This window comes from Anolis sagrei, chromosome 2, assembly GCF_037176765.1.
Source record: "Anolis sagrei isolate rAnoSag1 chromosome 2, rAnoSag1.mat, whole genome shotgun sequence".
Taxonomy (NCBI): Eukaryota; Metazoa; Chordata; class Lepidosauria; order Squamata; family Dactyloidae; genus Anolis; species Anolis sagrei.
The window spans coordinates 81,952,061-81,970,072 of NC_090022.1; positions in this window are offsets into that span (position 1 = coordinate 81,952,061).

Below are 18,012 nucleotides of genomic sequence, written 5' to 3' on the forward strand. Positions count from 1 at the left end.
TAAAATGAGATCTCGGCCATAGGAAGAAGAGGGAGAACACACAGTCCTGAATTTGCAAGGTAGCTGAATTTGCATCATAGCTGATGACCTGAGATCTTAAGAGGCCTCTCAGTCACAGGGTTGCCATGAGTCAAAATAACAACAAAGCTGAGAAAGTCATCCTGAATGAAAAGACAAGTATCTGACTGAATTCCTTAGTTGACTGCAAACATAAGAATTAACACCTATACCCACTTTATTTCCTTTTTTCAAGCCATGGCTTGGTTTCAGAAACTTGTTCCTGAAAACCTTTGCTGAATATCTGAGTGCTGCTTTAGGGTTTATGTACTTTCCCTCTCCTGTTCCTTTCACCCTTCTCAGCTCTGTCCAGTTCACATGCCTGGCAAAACAACTCACTCCCCTCCCCTTGCCAATAACACCCTGTCAGCAACTGGTCAGCGAGACTGAGGTAAAAGAGTTTCAGTGGTGAAGTAAAATGCAATGCCAGCAATAGGCCTTGGCCCGCTATTGTACAAGCACAGTCCAGAGGACACAGAGAAGGGATTAAGAGATCTGTGTCAACAGCATGCTTGCGTATATAAACAGCCCACTGGAAAAGAATTCAGATTCACACATTCATTAGCACTGATGAAGTCATCTGCAATAAAAGCCAAGCTCTGCTCCGGCTGGTGCACAGCATTATTTTAGTGAGCCATGGCTATTGAATCACAGACTAAAGTGTGGAATGAAGCCATCCAGGAACACAAGATAAACTCCATCTTCATCAAGATCTTCTACTGTCATGGAAAACAACTCAGGAATAATAGGACAGATCGCTGCAGTTTGATCACTGAGCTCCAAATGAAGAATGGAAGAAGCATTATCTGCTTATTTTATGAGGAAGGCTGCTTATATAATAGTCAAGGACATTTTCATATTCTGGTGAGCAGAGCTGTTTCTTCCCTTTGATTGTTAAATATATGAGATCATGCAATTAGCATCAATCAAGAGGCTTTCTACACAGACCAAACTCAAGCATGGAAGGATCCAAATTCCCAACCCATTAAGCAGTCTGCCCCGCTGATGACCCACTAGGATGGTTTTAATAAACTGAAGTTTGATGTTGCACAATTCCATGCTCTAACTGCTTTACCAACTGCGGTTTCCAAACTATCCCCAAGGGTAGCTGCAAATATAATATATTGCAGTAGTCTAGCCGTGATATTATTGGAACATAGATAGCTGAAGCCAAATTATCTTGGTGCACAAAAGACCAAATCTGGGCTCTATACACAGTTGAGACCGCCTGCATCTCTACAAATAACTATTAACAAAGGACAACTTTTAGTTAAGAACAGAAAACTCTTTGTTTTTAATCCATTGTAGCAGAGCCCCCAGTGGCGCAGTGAGTTAAACCCCTGTGCCGGCAGGACTGAAGACCGACAGGTCGCAGGTTCAAATCCGGGGAGAGGCGGATGAGCTCCCTCTATCAGCTCCAGCTCCTCATGCAGGGACATGAGAGAAGCCTCCCACAAGGATGATAAAAACATCAAATCACCCGGGCGCCCCCTGGGCAACGTCCTTGCAGACGGCCAATTCTCTCACACTAGAAGCAACTTCTGACACGACAAAAAAAAAATCCACTGTAGTCTTTTCAGTCCCTGTCCATTGCACAGCTGGCAATCTGATGAAGCTCAGAGTTAATGATCTGGTCAATAAAATGAGTGCAAACCAGGGGTGGGTTCCAAGCACACAGTGCCAAAACACTGAATTGTCCCCATGAAGCAAGCAAAACCAAAGGGCAAAACCATGAACATCAGATAAATACAGAAATAGTCATATACCCGATTAAGGAAAAAATGCATGTATCCTGTCAAAACTTGATTCATTCAGAAGCTCTGTTCCAGTTTACCCTTTCTGGATGTGAGTACTTCAAATATACACACTATACAGCAGCTGCTCACCATTACATTCTTCAAAGATGAACATTTAGTTAATGTGGTAATCAGAAGTGTTGTGGCAAATTTAGATGATGCTAAAAGGTACCAGGTTTTGTAACATGTCAGTCCCTCTAAAAATATTTTTGAAAATAAAATGCATGAAATTAAATATATATATGTATATATATCTCAGAAGGGGCAAAGTGCCTACTAGTCATGAAAAGAGAAGTTCCAAGGTCAAATCAGTGTCTATGGGAAGAGTGTTGGAAGCCCAGCTAATGGCACTAGAACCCTTGTAAATCATCTCCTCTCTCCACACAGCCCACAGCTCTGAAAACAACAAAAAGCAATGGATGGACAAACTGCTAAAAATGAGGTTCTCCCATGCTGCTGCCAGACTTGGCGGTGTGTTACTGTCCCTGAAAATAGATGCTATTACAGTTCAGTTTTCTGGGTGACGTGTGTGTAAAAGAACCAGATGCTAAATGTATGCCCACAATGTAGACATAAGTCTGATAACCAGGTTCATATATGTGAGTGTTTCCATGTGCTTCATTGGGAGGAGAGGATTAATGTTAAAGAACCCAAGTGGCAACTATAGAGTAGACAGCTCTGGGCACTTGGTCCACTGCACTGATTGGCTATAGGCATATAACTCAGGAGTGAAAGATTTTCAAGTCAGTAAGGAAGATAGGGGAAATGGCACTCGATTTGTAATACAGCCAAAGTGTTATAAGTTCACACAAATTCATGTACGGAATTAGGCAATTTCAGCATTACATCACCCATTATTTCTGATTACTGTGTGTACAGTGCATATTGATTCTTTCCAGATAAAGAATAAATGATTTCATGCTGAATATATAAAAATATATATAAATATATAATATTGTATATACATATAATATTGATATTATAATGTAGTACAATATAATACTACTAATAATAATAATAATATGATATTATAATTATATATTTTATATTACATGTAATATTACTAATAATGTTACAGTATAATATTAGTACAATATAGTAATATATAATACTAATATTGTGCTATGCTAATAATATAATATATTGTATTTACATATTACTTGTAAGCCGCTCTGAGTCCCCTTCTGGGTGAGAAGGGCGGTGCAAAGATTTCACCAATTTGTAACGAAGATGCCACCAATTTGTAAGGGTTTATTAAATTGATAACGTAACTAATAGCTAGTAATATTGAATTGGTCTTTCTTCAGGGTGTAGCGTGACTTAACTTGGAAAGGATTTGTAACAGAGACTGGGCTTTATAAGAAACTGTAGCAAGTTTATTGAAATGTAGCAGAAGCTTGATGGTTTCAATGTTTCTTAACTCTTAGAGGCACCTATCTTCAGAGGTTACATTTATAACACTCCTTAAAACAACTCTGGAAAGGACTCTTCCTTCTACTAAATAGGTTTCAAACATATTTTTCTTCAAACTGTGTTTCTTTCCTTAATAGGTTATTTTAGATACAAGCTTATTCTTTCTTTGTGATATTTCTGTTGCATTAAAGATTCTCACTGGGTTTCTCTCACCCTTTCTACTCATACACTAAATACTAATATAAATAAGACAACTCGACTTATCTACTACTTAGGCCAAAACCTTCCTGATCCTCATTACAGTAGAATCGGCCTTTCCCTGTAGTTTTTAAACTACAGATTACCTTCCTGGTTCTCACTACTACAGAACCAGCCACTCCTGTAGTTCGCAGACTACAGACTGACCGTTTTGAAATGGCTGCCGTGCCAAGTGGCAGTTGGCTCCTCCCCTTTTTCCATAGCAACCCCGCTCAAAGTGAGCTGAGCTGGCTACCATCCCCCATTTATGCAACTTTAAATACTTACCCTTTCAAACACCTATCTATAACTATACATAACAGAAGATTAAAATTTACACTTCACCACAGGTGGCATATATATGTTGTAAATAAATAAATAAATAAATAAATAAATAAAAGACTGCTTCAGGTAAGGAAAGTATAATAATTTGGATTATATTTTATAGAATGATAAAGTTGGAAGAGACCATCATGGCCAACCAGCTCAACCACCACAGGAAAAGATGGCCACCCAGACTCTCCTTAAAAACCTCCAGGAAAGGAGAAAGAAAGGGAAGCAAATTCCAGGTGATGAAAGGAACATTTTATCCCAGGTTCAATGCATTTTGGTGCATATACAGTGCGTTAGGAATTGAACATCAATTTCCCCCGAGTGTGGTGCTTTCCAGCTTTGGGTTATTGGATTCAAGGTTATTGGATTCAAGGCAATTGAATGTGGTTTGAATGCAATTTTCTTGCTTCTTGGCAGGGGGTTGGACTGAATGGCCCATGAGGTCTCTTTCAACTCAATGATTCTATGATTCTATAAGTAAAAGATGCACTGATTATAAAGAGTTAGGATAGAATGTGCAGCCCTTCTATGGGCAGATGTGTGCTATTGGCTCTCTATGGGCAGATGTGTGCTACTGACTCGCTTCTCTTGCTGGTTTCCTAGCACAATTTACTGAGAGATCTAATGGGAAACCTGCTGTGCTGGTTAAAATGTGCCATTAGAAGAGTTAAAAGGGTGGATCATGGAAATGATGTGGGAGAGGAGGCAGGAGCCAAGTTACACTGTATATCCAAAGACATCTCCAGTCCAGGATGCAGCCACTATATTGGTACAAAGTTAAACCGGACTGAGGCCCCTTCTACACTGCCATATAATCCAGATTACCAAAGCAGATAATCCACATTATCTACTTTGAACTGGATTATATGAGTATACACTGCCATATAATCCAGTTCAACGCAGATAATCTGGATTTGATATGGTAATGTAGAAGGCGCCTTTTTAAACTGAGAGAAGTTTCCAACATGTTTAGCCTCAGCCATCTTTAATGGTTAGGCTTTCACTCTTAGGGTGCATGTACAATATAGAATTAATGCCGTTTGAAATACTGCATTAATTCGAAAGTGTAGATGTACCCAAGATAAGCATATTAGACCAGGCTGATTGAAATCAATGGGATGCAAGCTTATCAGGTCCCATTAACTTAAATCACCTGCATTGGACTAAATTGGGATCCAATCCAATATCTTGTTAAAGAACAAGAAAAGAATAATTAGATCTGATGTATAAGTATGTCCAAATTTAAGAGGACAGATTAAATGATCTATAACTTTTTCTGAAAGGTAAATTTGGCTGAAAATTTCCCACAACTTTGTGATCAGTGGAACTTGTTAAAATGTTTTGTTCGGTACAGAAGTAATCGGCAACTTGTCTTCTTTCACCTGCTTGCCTTGCCTGGATACATGACTTAAAATGGTCATTTTCCTAACTTTGAAATCTATGATGAATTGATTGCAGAGCTGTCCTGTTAATTCCCTACACTCCAATTGGCAGTTCTTGCCTGAGTTTTGTAGATGTTTTTTGTCTATTCAGAGAAATTCAAAACCTCAGCCTGATTTCGACAGGACTGGTATGTTTGGAAGTAGTTATGTTGGTTGGAAAAAGCCAGCATGGTTTTGGGACAAGTCACACCCTCTGATCCTCAGAGCAATAGCAAACCCACTCTGAATAAGTATAGCCAACAAAACTCCATGATAGGTTCATCATAATTCAGAAACCGCATGAAGACACACAAAAATACTTACAGTGGAATAACAGCAAACAACAAATTAGAAGTATACACTAAAACATTGAAGACAATGTTTCTTTAGTTGCAAATATCAGGCCACTTTAAATGGAATGAAAACATGAGAAAAGATGTATGTCAGAGTTAAATCTAATTTTGGAACACGCAATGGGTATTTCTCCTACTTTAATAGCCATGTTTCATTGTCCGGTTGCAATATTATTCCCTCGGGGAGAATTATGTTGTCTGAGTGTCTCTCTCTCATTCTTCATACACACAAACCACAGAGAGACCAGAACCTCTAACACTTCTAATAGGTATGAATAATTGTGGTATACAGTTCCTCAAGAGAGATTTTAATTTAAATTTCTTTTGTTATATGGATACAGTTATGTTTCTGGCTTGGAGAAATTGCTTCTCATCTAATACCTTTATTAATTACAGTATGACCCCAATATCCACAAGACCAGTATCTGTGGTTTCATTCATACATGTCCAACAAAATATGTCCACTTTAAACATTTTTAAGGTTCTCCAGTGTGACTGTATCTTTGGCCAAAAGTTCACCACAGAGTTTAATATTATCCATGGTTTTGTGGAGATCCAACCATATTTTATCATTTAAGCAATCATTTAGGCAATCAAATTATGGTTGAAAATCCTACTGCACCCATTGGTCTTCCACTTCTGAATAAACATACATAGGGATGCATTGGAGTATAATGTGAGGTTCATTAGAACAGTTTTGTCACTTACATTGTACAATTTGCATAGTTATACTATGCTTATACTATACAATTAATATCAATGCTTTATCAACACTCCTTCCTAGAAGTCTGTTCAGCATTCAGTAGAACTGGAGTTGATACTGAACTAATTACAGCGATTAGAGCAACTAAAACCAAGTCATCATTGCTACTTGTATGATAAGGAAGTCCCCATTTTGATTCCTCCTGGGGAGGAAGAGTAATAAGAATACATTAATCAGCATGTCTATAGTATATACACGATTGTCCAAAGCAAATTGCATGACTAATTGAACTCCATAAAAATGCAAATTCAATTACTAGTTCAAACTAGAGTAGATCTATTGAATCAATTGTTAATTCAATGTGCCTATTCTAGCTGGGATTAGTACTTGGTTTTAGTCATTGGAGTTGTCCTGACCTGACAATCCTAAATCTAAACATTAACAGCAAAAAGGAGATGGAAATGAATGAGGAGAATGCTTAGACAAGAAAGGATTGTCACATCTTTATAAAATATAATATATCTTACATATATCTGTGTGTGCCTACAAGTGACTTGTCAACTTATGGTGACTCCATTAATATTATAGGGTTTCTTAGGCAAGGAATACACATAAGTGGTTCTGCCAGGTTTTTTTTTTCCTGTGACCAGGGGCACCCTCTGGGAATTAATCAATATGGTACATTTCACAAAGGCGCACCACAACTGTGGACATGCCTACCAATTAAGCTTTTAAAGTTAGGCAAATGTTGTTTTGCTTTTCTATTTCAATTCTTCTCAGCAGGTTTGTGCAGGTTTGACACTAGCACATAACTGTGATCTGGCAAATGATAGGAAAATCAGTTTCCTTCCTTTCTTGGTTTTTGCAAGTCCCCAGCAGGCTGCAAGAACAAGAATTTCATATAGTCCCAGCAGGTTATGTTTGGTTTGGTGTGTCACAGTTTGTATAAACCTGGTGTTAATCTTAAGAATTGGTAAACTGATCCTTTGTGATTATGACTCTGGATTACAAGCAAAGTCAAATACAAATTCAGTAGACAGCTGTTCTGTATTCCAAGCTTTGAATTCATAGTTTAATTTTTAAAGTGTGTATTGGGTATATGGCTTGACAAGTGTGATAGTCTTTATTGGTTTCTGATTGACCACAGCCCCATGTGTTTTGTTTATTCCAGGGATAGGACAGCAAATTGGCCTGGAGGTGTGAGGGGAATGGATTGCCTCCTGACACCTAGCTGGCTCTGCCCCAAACTCCATCTTGCACCTCATATCAGTCTACTCTGCCCCTCCAATTCCCCTTAATGCAAAAAGAGGTGAATGAGAGGGAGGTGCATAGAATCAGAGAATGTAATACAGTGTCCAATTTCTATAGAGATTCCTCATGCCACTCTCATTCCCTACTATTCTGGAATATAGGCAGAAGGTGTTGAATTGAGATAACAGCAGAATTGCACTTTCGAATAGTAAGGAAAGAGGATTAGAATGTGAGGTGGAAATGGAGATGGGGCAAAGTTCTAGAGTAACCCTCCTCCCCAGACACACCAAACAAACTGAGTTCAAACTCTTCAGGGAGCAAATTAGATCCACAAAGGAGGCATTCCTCTCCCAGGTTTACACAATGACTTAAATGACACAAGTAAATAAAGTCTTAAAGTAAGCAGCATCTTACTTTGGCTGATTAATCATGCCAACCACACCAAGTGTATCAGCAAAAAATGAGAGGTAAATTAATGTGGAGTGAATTTCAGTTTTAATTAAGAAATATACCATTTTGATACATCTGAGTCAGGGCTTGTTATACATACAGGGATTACAGGTGAGATTCATGGCTTAATTATGAGTTTCAACTGCACCACTGTTTAGGGTATAACTAATTTAGTAGCCAAGTAATGTTATTCATTTCACTGGCATACACCTGCAAAACTGAGGGTCATATATTTTTTCAAATGTATACTGATTTTATAGGAAACTGGTGTTCCAAATCCAAAAATAGCTTCATGTACAGCTTTCACAACTTGCCTAGAGATTTTTATTTTGTAATATGTGATTTCTTTAGGGGAATAAAGAATAAACAATAAGAAAGTTTCTAAAGTCTTCTAATAGACTTTCAGAGCACTTTAATTCACTGGTATGAAACACAAAAATCCATTAAAAGCACTAAAAGAAATAGCATGGGAACATACACATCCATACTTTATCAAGACTAACAACTGAGTTGATAGAAATATCGAAATTGTGAAAGAACTGTGTGCGGCACAATACTTTTATTGTGTGTTTTTCAATTTAGCACTTGAAAATACATTAAAACCACCTACAATATTGAAAAAGGTTTTTTTTCATTGCAGGCTTGTGTAATTTATATGGGTCTTGATTCAAGCTTCAGCTTCACAGCTACAAGACAAACAGAAGATAGAAAGAAGCAAACCTATTTAAAATGAGCAGGATGTGTCATATAACTCACATGCACATACTCTTCAAAGTTTTACAGATGAAAACTGGGCCTCGTGTGGCTAAGCAACAAGTGTTTGGTCAAGATGGCAAAAATTATTATTGAGGAAGATAATATATATAGGCTAGAAGATGCTGTGGCAGTTTGTTTGGACTTGAGTCTACTGGGAAGGACAAAATTATGTCACCTCCTCCCTTCTCTCCAATGCTGAACTGAATGCATGCTTTCAACTCAGCTTGCAATAACTTTAGTAAGTGGAAGACAAAGGGAGAATGAGAAAGAAACTGGAAGCAGCTGGGAAATGTGGGCTAATGGGATCAATCAGATTCATCCCTAAAAAATTGGGACAGTTGGATATACTTATACCAATTTTTTTTTTACTCTAACCACTGTTCCCAAGGAGCCCTTGTTGGCACCCCGTTGGCCTCTGCAATTTCATTTTTGTGGCCTGAGCTCTTTCTAAAACCTGAAGCAACTCTTTGTCATGTTCTATTTACAGTAGAGCACTGGACAAATGAAAGTTCTCTCTCTCTAATTCTCTCCTTCTGCCTGTCAGTATCTTAATACCATTTGTTGCTTAAAATTGTGTTGCATGGTCCTGATGTCTCCAGGAATATTCTCCCTTGTTTGGAGAAGGATAATGCTCATTTTTAATATTCCTGCTTCCTATGTGCCTTTCCACATAGCCCTATATTCCTGAATATCAAGGCAAAAAAAAATCCCACATTATCTGAGTGTGGAGTCAGATAACCCAGTTCAAAACAGATATTGAGGGATTTTATGCCTTGATATTCTTGAATATGGGGCTGTGTGGAAGGGCCCTATGTTTTTGTCCAGGCACGATTTAGGTAGCCCACCTTCCCCCCGTCTTTTCTTATTAATACAAAAGAATAAACCCATTCTGTGGCTACCTGGCTTTTCTAGTTATTTCAAAAGACTGGTGTTCTGCCTCTTTCTCTGTGTTTCTTTCTCCAGCGATAAAGCAAATTTGTGGAAAGCATGCATCATAATAAAGTGATACCTTAAGAGTTTAATTTGTTCCCTGATGGAGCTCTTAACTCAAAATGCTCCTCTCTCGATGCTATTAGGCATTCTACCCCTGAGCCCCCCTAAAACACTGTACTATCACTATAGCGCTCCCTCTGGTGCTAGCTCTTAACTAAAAAATGCTGTTCGCATGTCAAAGCAAAACAGGCCAAGTGATGCCTCTTAACTAAAACACTCTTAAGTCAGGATGCTCTTAAATCGAGGTTCTACTGTTGTTTAGTAGATTCTCTGGTTTTAATTTTGTCCCCCTTGCCTGTGCCCTAAAAGATGCCTGACTATATCCATTTGACATATAGATCTTTATTATACAGTCCTTTAATTAGTCCTAGAGTGCATGCATTTTTGTTCTTAGTACAGTGTCTATCCCCATAAAGAACCACAAATGGAATGACTGATAATTTGCCAGATTTTCTTTTTAGCCATTGAACGATTACATCAGAGTTCACACTGTCTGCTTAAACTCCAGGGTCCAAATGATATTCTAATATAATTCCATATATTTGTAATAGAATGGCCCACTCATGTGGGACTGCTCTGTTCTTATCAAGGGACTAATGGAAAATTCTTCCTTTTTTGCTTTCCTATGAGGAAGTATCTGCTGGCACTTCTTCACATACCTCTTTTTTTCAATTTCTCTTGGCTGGAAGTGTGCTTTTGTAAAGGGGTTGCATTTTCTGTGCACATTGCAACACTTCCTCATTCAAGGACATGTTAAATGTCTCTTATTCCCTTTGTATAGTGGTGTGTATTTCTCAATGGGAGATTTTTAGAGATACATGCTTTTTGCATGGCGGTGGATGTGGGATTGTCTTGGTTTTTTGCATACCTTGCCTCTCTGTGGTGGATTTTTGTTTTGTTGGAGATGTTCCTGCTATGTTTAGGGCCTCTACTTATTTCCACAATGGGCACATTTGCAATTTTGTTTCCTAAAACTATGGTTCTGACATCCATGACAGTTATGTTTGCAGTCTTGCTTTCTCTAAAGTCAGATCACAATCTTCTAAAGGTTTGGGAAGTGATGTGTTGCAATTGGCCACTCAAACAAATATTATCTAAAACCTATTGAATGAGTCAGGGCCCCAAAGCAGCAAGTTTGACTCATCAATGTATATTTACTAAATTAAAACCTAAACCAATCTGTTTAATACCCTTATTACTTCACCCTGAGGTAAAACTTGTATTTTACATTGCCCTTGGGTATGCAGTACTTCTCAAATTTGTTCAGAGCTACTGAAAAACTGCACTGTATTTGATAGATTAGTTTCAGAGTATGAAATATGTTTACTGTTTCATAACTTAATTGGTTACTATTTGAGATGTTACTATTTTATTTTCCATCTATCCTATTTGTGTGTGACTTCAGGGCCCTTCCACACAGTTGTATAAAATCCACATTGAACTGGATTATATCACAGTGTGGAATCAGATAATGCAGTTCAAAGCGGATATTAAGGATTATCAGTCTTGATATTCTGGGTTATATGGCTGTGTGGAAGGGCCCCAAGTCAACTGTCAACTTGTCTTGACCCCATGAAGTTCAGAAAGTTTTCTTAGGCAAGGAATACTCAGAAGTGGATTTGCCAGTTCTTGCCCCTGAAATATACCCTACAGCTCTTGGTATTAATTAGTAGTGTCCCATCCAGCTACTTGTCAGGGCTGATCCTGCTTAGATTTCAAGATCAGATAGGACCTGGTGTCTTTGGGGTAAATTTCACAGTAGAAAACTGGAGGACATAGGAAACATGCAGAAGCTTGGAAAGACTGCTATGGGTTTTTTTAATCTACAGGGAACTGCAAAATTCCGACTCCCCCTGTCATACATTGAGTACAAACAACGTTTGCATTTTGAACAGAGTTTGCAGCTATTGAGGACAAAGGGGGAAGTAAAAGAAAAAGAGAGAAACTTTAAAATGGGACATCATAGGGGTTATTAGGGTGGCCTCTGCCACATCCAGGAAAGGGATATGCTATCCCTGTGGCTTCCATGTCAGGAACCTTCCATCTATCACAATGAAGCTCCCACTGAAAGATAAAAACTGGGAAGTTGAGCCATTTTATCCTCCTCCTCCATTTTCTGCCCTTGATTTACTTTGACTGCCCTTTCTGTTTTTCCCATAGCACTATGTTATGCAATACTCTATGTTTAAAGTAGAACAGTACAGAAGAGCAAGGCATTCTTAAGTAATAGTTGTATATCTAAATGGATATCAAGTTCTGGCTTTTGGACTCCCAGTGGAGGTAAATGGACGTATGCAATTTAATCAGTGAACCCTGTGCGAATGCCTTCTACAAGTTTTCCAAACAAACAAATAAATAAAAATAGTTCCAAAATAGATATCTTTTCCAGTCCCAGATCAGCTGTGTTTTAAGCTTTGATAAGAGCTTAGAAAAGTGACATTGACAGAAAACTATGAGTCATGTTAAATATAGGCTAGAGTGTGTAGCAATACAAATGGCAGAAAAGAAAAAACAAGTTTTGTTGTCCCTACCATCATTGGAGCTGTTTCGAGTGGTGGTGGTGGTGGTGGGGTTACAATCAGGCTTATAGTAGGACCTAGACTATTTGACAGCCCACTGTGAAGAATTTACCTGGTAATTTGCAGATGGAATCACTTATATAGGCAGTCCCCAAGTTACGAACAAGATAGGTTCTGTAGGTTTGTTCTTAAGTTTCATTTGTATTTAAGTTGGAACAGGTACATTTTAACGTGCAACTCCTGCCACACACACACACAAGCTTTTGATAGCCTAGGTTTGATTGTCTGTGCCCACATTCAGAAGATTTGAACTAACTTTCTGTCCCTGTAATCATTGGATTTTGAAAAATTTGGCTTGTCATGGAAACAAGGATTGGTGATAAAACTTCAGTGGAAACATCTTTTCCCCATGACAACACTTCTATGAGTGGATTTTGCTTGTTAAGGGTTGATTTCTCTCACTTCCTGTTGTCTCACGCCTGTTTTTAACTAAGAGTCTCGTCAGATGTTTGTAACTCAGGGACTGCCTGTACATGTTTTGATGTGATTATATACAGCTCCAGTGGATGTAAATGTGCCTTTCGCCTGTCCAGTACTATTGGATACTTTTCAATTTGTGCAGCCTGAGAATGTGGACAGAAACCTTGGAGAAGTGAGTGCTACTGGACTTATGCTACACATCAGACCTTCCTAACTCAATAAATAAGCCATCAGGGAATTGGGTGAATGTGTTATGACAATGCCTCTATACAGGACGTCAGAGCTCTAACAAGCCTCAAGGAGGCTGTTATACGACATCTATTGAATAAATCATCTTTCTCTTGATCCCACTATACTGAATAACTATCAGCCAGTCTTCAGCATTCCATTCTGGAGGCATTTTTGAACATATAACGGCCTTTCAGCTCAGGGTTTCTGGATGAAATGGATTACCAAGAACCATTTCTGGCTTCAGGTCTGATTATGGACAGGAGATGGCTTTGGTTACCTAGATAGATGACCCACATCACAAATTGGACAGTGTGTCCCTGTTGGGCCTGCTAGACTTGTCTCCAGTTTTCAATACCATCAACTGTGTTCTCTTTCTGGACCATCTGGCTGGGATGGGACTTAGACACTGTTTTATGGGGGTTCTCATCTTCTTGGAGGACTGTATTTAGGTCCTGGTAGGGTTCCTATTTAACATCTTGGTCGCTGATCTCTTGAGTCCTTTAGTGTAGTGTGTTCCCTCACCTTCTATAACATACACATTAAACCTCTTGGAGAGGTTGTTCAGAGTTTGGGGGGTGAGATGTCACTAGTATGTAGATGACACCCAGATCTATTATTCATTTCCAACTAATTCCATTTAAGATTTTTTCTATGCGAAACAAGTGCTCACACTACATAATTAGAGCACTATGTTCCACTTAAACTACCATGAGATCATCCTATGCAACTCTAGGATTTGCATTTTAAGGAGGGACATTTAGCTTTCTCAACCAGAGAGCTCCTCTAGCAAAACTGCAAACCCCGGGATTTTACAGGACGTAACCATTACAGTTAATCTGGAATAATGGTGCTGTAAATGTGTGGCATAAAGGGGGCCCTAACAAGATACAGATTTGGCCCCAGAGACCTGCAATTCCACACTCCTGTTTTAAAGTAACCGCTGATGGCAAAATATACACAAGCGTTTGACATATATAGTTTCAGACCTGAAGTTCTGCTATGTAGTAGAGTGTGTAGATATAGTAGTAATGACCTTAAAAGACATCTGGTTTGTGAAGTATGTAAATGCACACAAATAGACACAAATAGTGCTCAAACACAGTGTAATGTGACCAGGCACCAGTGAACAAACTGTAGTAGGTAAACAAACAAAAAGCGTGTCCATGAGGGGAGGAAGGGGTACAGAAATTTGGACTGCAAACATTGCCTTAGCTCCTTAGCTCCTTGACAACAACAAACAGACTGTAGTGTCTGTTGTGTTTGACACTGCAGAAACAAGTCAAAGCAAGATGGTTTGTTTTGTAGTTGCCTGTCCAAAAGCTTCTCTATCATTTCCGTCACTGTATATCCATGGCACACAAATATAGGCACGTACATGTGAAATCATGAAAGTACAACTAAACCAGGTGACTTCTTTCTTTTCCCCAAGAGGGACTGTTCTGAGATGGAACAATTGGGAATACTATGAATGGCTGTCTAGAATCTTCTTTTCTCCCCACATTTTGTTCATATATATGTTTGCAAGAGCTCAGCCTTCCAAAAGTCTACCATCCTTATTGTCATTCTGGCTTTCCATGAAGACTGAAAAGTTGCCCAAAGCTCCCTGTGTGGTCTTCAATGAAGTACACTCCAAACATTTCACTAAGGAAACTGCATCATTGCGTTGCTTACCTGGTCTGAGAAGTCTTCAATATTCCCATCTTTCCCCAAGGTTTCTCCTTGCAAATTCTCCTTACAATTATTCCCCTCATCTCTCCTTCCTGCCAAGAGATAAACTCCTGGCTCTCAAGCGGTTTTGTAACTCAGAGTTGGATTTTAATTCCCAGGCTACATTAAACATGCTGAGTCATTTCAATGAAAGCCAAATAATTCCTAAGATAATTCTGATTTGCTAGGTGAGGGTGAAAAGGGAGCTGTATCTCCCTCTTGAGTGATGTTTCTGTGGGTTGCTAGTATGACACAGTCAATGTGTATCACACACAGCCAAAGTTTGATATTTGTATTGCTGATGTAGATGATTCAGTCAACCCCAAATATTTTTCATTATCCCATCTCTGACATTGGGTACATCCACACACAGTAAAATCAATGTGGTATGGCATCATTTTATCTGCCATGGCTCAGTGCTATGGAATCATGGGAGTTGCAGTTTTATAAGGAGTGCTGCTGCCTCACCAAACTACAACTCCCATGGTTCCATAGCATTGAACCTTGGCAGTGAAAGTGGTCTCAAACTGCATTAGTTCTCCATTCTCCCTTCAAGGCCCACAAATAATGTCTTTGCCTGTGTCACTAATTGTTGTGGTAGTCCCTTCTGTGTGATCTGAAAAACATCCCCAAAGTGTATAATTATATCATATGAAGTGCATTACATAGGCAATGCATTTACTGTTAAGGTAGTTTCTTAATGGATTTTATTTGAGAATGAACCTGTTTAGTCTAGAAATCTTATCTAATTCATGAAGATGTGTGATTTCTACCTGAATTTGGATATTTCCCATAAATGTTAGATTTCCATAGATGTTGGAATGCATCTGTGGAGAATCAAGCCCACAGGAACTCTGCTTCTTCACATCCAAATGGAAGATGCAATCAGTCTATGGCAGGGTGGGAATTGGGTGTCTCCCCAGAAGAGGTTGAATTATTGTGCCCATCAACCTTAGCCATCATAGCCAGTGGGGAGGAAGGTTGGGAGACAGAGGTGTACAACATTTGGCAGGCCAGTTCAGTCCTATCTTGATCTAAGGAACTGAAAAAGGTTGCTTCTCATCTGCAACCTTAAAAAAAGGATACGAAATATACCGAATACTCTGGTTTTTGGTTTTGCTACAAGAGGCCCCAAAGGAACTCCACTGGCAATGAATAAATGAGCCAGCAATACTGTGTCCATGATAAAGAGCCAGTTGTCAGCACAATGCTGTACCCAGGCATGTAATCAGTCTGGGGCAGGCACTTGTTTGTTTCATCTCAGGCAGATCAGGCTGGGTGGAGTCCCAGAGACAGCAAGCATCCAATGCCCCAGAGATAGCTTAGAGCAGGGCAGAGTTGGGAGGAGAACAGTGACAGTGCAGACAGCTGGAAAACTGTCACAGGGTGGAATCCACAACAAGAAGACATCAGGGCCAAAGTTAGCTGTAAGAGACATTTGTCTAGCTGAGCCACTGGAGATATCCTTGAAATAGCCATTTGATTTTCCAAAGAGTTGCAATCACTAGCAGTAGGAGGATATAGGTAAAAATGAAGGTTTTCTTCTGACATTAAGTCCAGTCATGTCCGACTCTGGGGGTTGGTGCTCATCTCCATTTCTAATCTGAAGAGCAGGCATTGACTATAGACACCTCCAAGGTCATGTGGCCGGCATGATTGCACAGAGTGCCGTTACCTTCCCGCCGGAGTGGTACCTATTGATCTACTCACACTTTCATGCTTTCGAACTGCTAGGTTGGCAGAAGCTGGAGCTAACCTGCAACCTTTCGGTCAACAAGTTCAGCAGCTCAGCGGTTTAACCCACTGTGCCACCAGGAGCTCCAGGAGGATATATAACATATACAGTAAATTAGAGAGGGACACGGTCTGTGAGGTCTTCAATAGTTTATGGGACTGCAACTAAATCAGACCTAGTCATCATATCCAATAATATAAAGGGAAGGAGGGATAGAAGGGGTGATGATGATAATACAACCCTTTTCCTCAATATTGGGACTCAAGGCAGCTTTCAAAAGCATTTCAAAATTCTTTAAATGTCAGGATATAAAAAAACAACTTAGCATACCATTTAAAAAGCCTTTTTATTGCAGGCAGTTTTTCAAAAAAACCACTTGAGAATGACAGTTTCCACTTGGTGATGAAAAGAAATTATCCTTGCTTCCCTAGGGCAAAAGTTCAAAAATCTGGGAACAGCCACTTAGTTCCCCCAAAGGGTGGTTTAGAAGCTAACTAAACACATACATAAATGTGTGCTTTCATTTAGTATATTGATCATCCCTTCTGGATGGTTATAGCAGAAGTTGCAATCCAACATGGATGGTAGGCACTAACTTCTACAGAAAGTTGAACTATAATCTTGCAAATGTTTAGTTATTTCCCATGCAGGCAGATTTGAAAACATTAGTATTTAAAAAGAGGTGGGGGGTGGGTACAGAAAAAACACACAAAAAGAAGAAGAAAACTGCTAGAATTGTAACACTGACTTTGTTGATTCATTTTGAATTTCTGTTCTCTCCAACTTCTTTAACAACATCTAAATCTATTGACAATTTCAACTTCCTTCCATGGGGATGCTAAGGGTGCATCTACACCAGTGTTCCCAACCTTTTTTTGACCAGAGACCACTTTGACCAGGGACCACTCTTCAACATTAGTACTAAAAGGTTATGAATCAGTTTTTGGTCAACTTTAGATTTGGTTTGGTATTTGGGGTGCCGGTTCAGAAAACTGCATTGTATAGACCACATCAGCTCTAGTTTCTGATACAGAACATATGCCATCCAGTAGTTGCCATCTGCTTGCCCACAGAAAACCATATTTAATAATCTAGAGCTGATGTTGTTTATCCAATGCAATTTTCTGAATCAGCACACCAAATAACCCCAGGAACAGACCTAAAAACAAAGACACCAAGGCGTTCCCACTTCCAGGTGCTACATGGAACGGCTCTGCTCAGGGGGAGGAAAGGAGGCTTGTTGTTGTGCCTTTTGTGGGTAGTTAGCCTCTCCCCTCCTGACATCCTCGTTGTCTCAGCACTTTAAGCGGGTTTTGCAAGACCAGTCACTCTTGTTGCAAAGCTGTAGTGAAGGTGGGGCTGCGGACCATATTTTAGTTCTTGGGGACCACTGGTGGTCCTCGGACCACAGGTTGGGAACCTGATCTACACTGTAGAATTAATACTGTTTGACATCACTTTAACAGCCATGGTTTAAGACTATGGAATCCAGAGAGTTTTAGTTTCACAAGGTCTTTAACCTTCTCTGCCCAGTTGTTATGGTTTCTCACCAAACTACGACTCCCATGATTCCATAG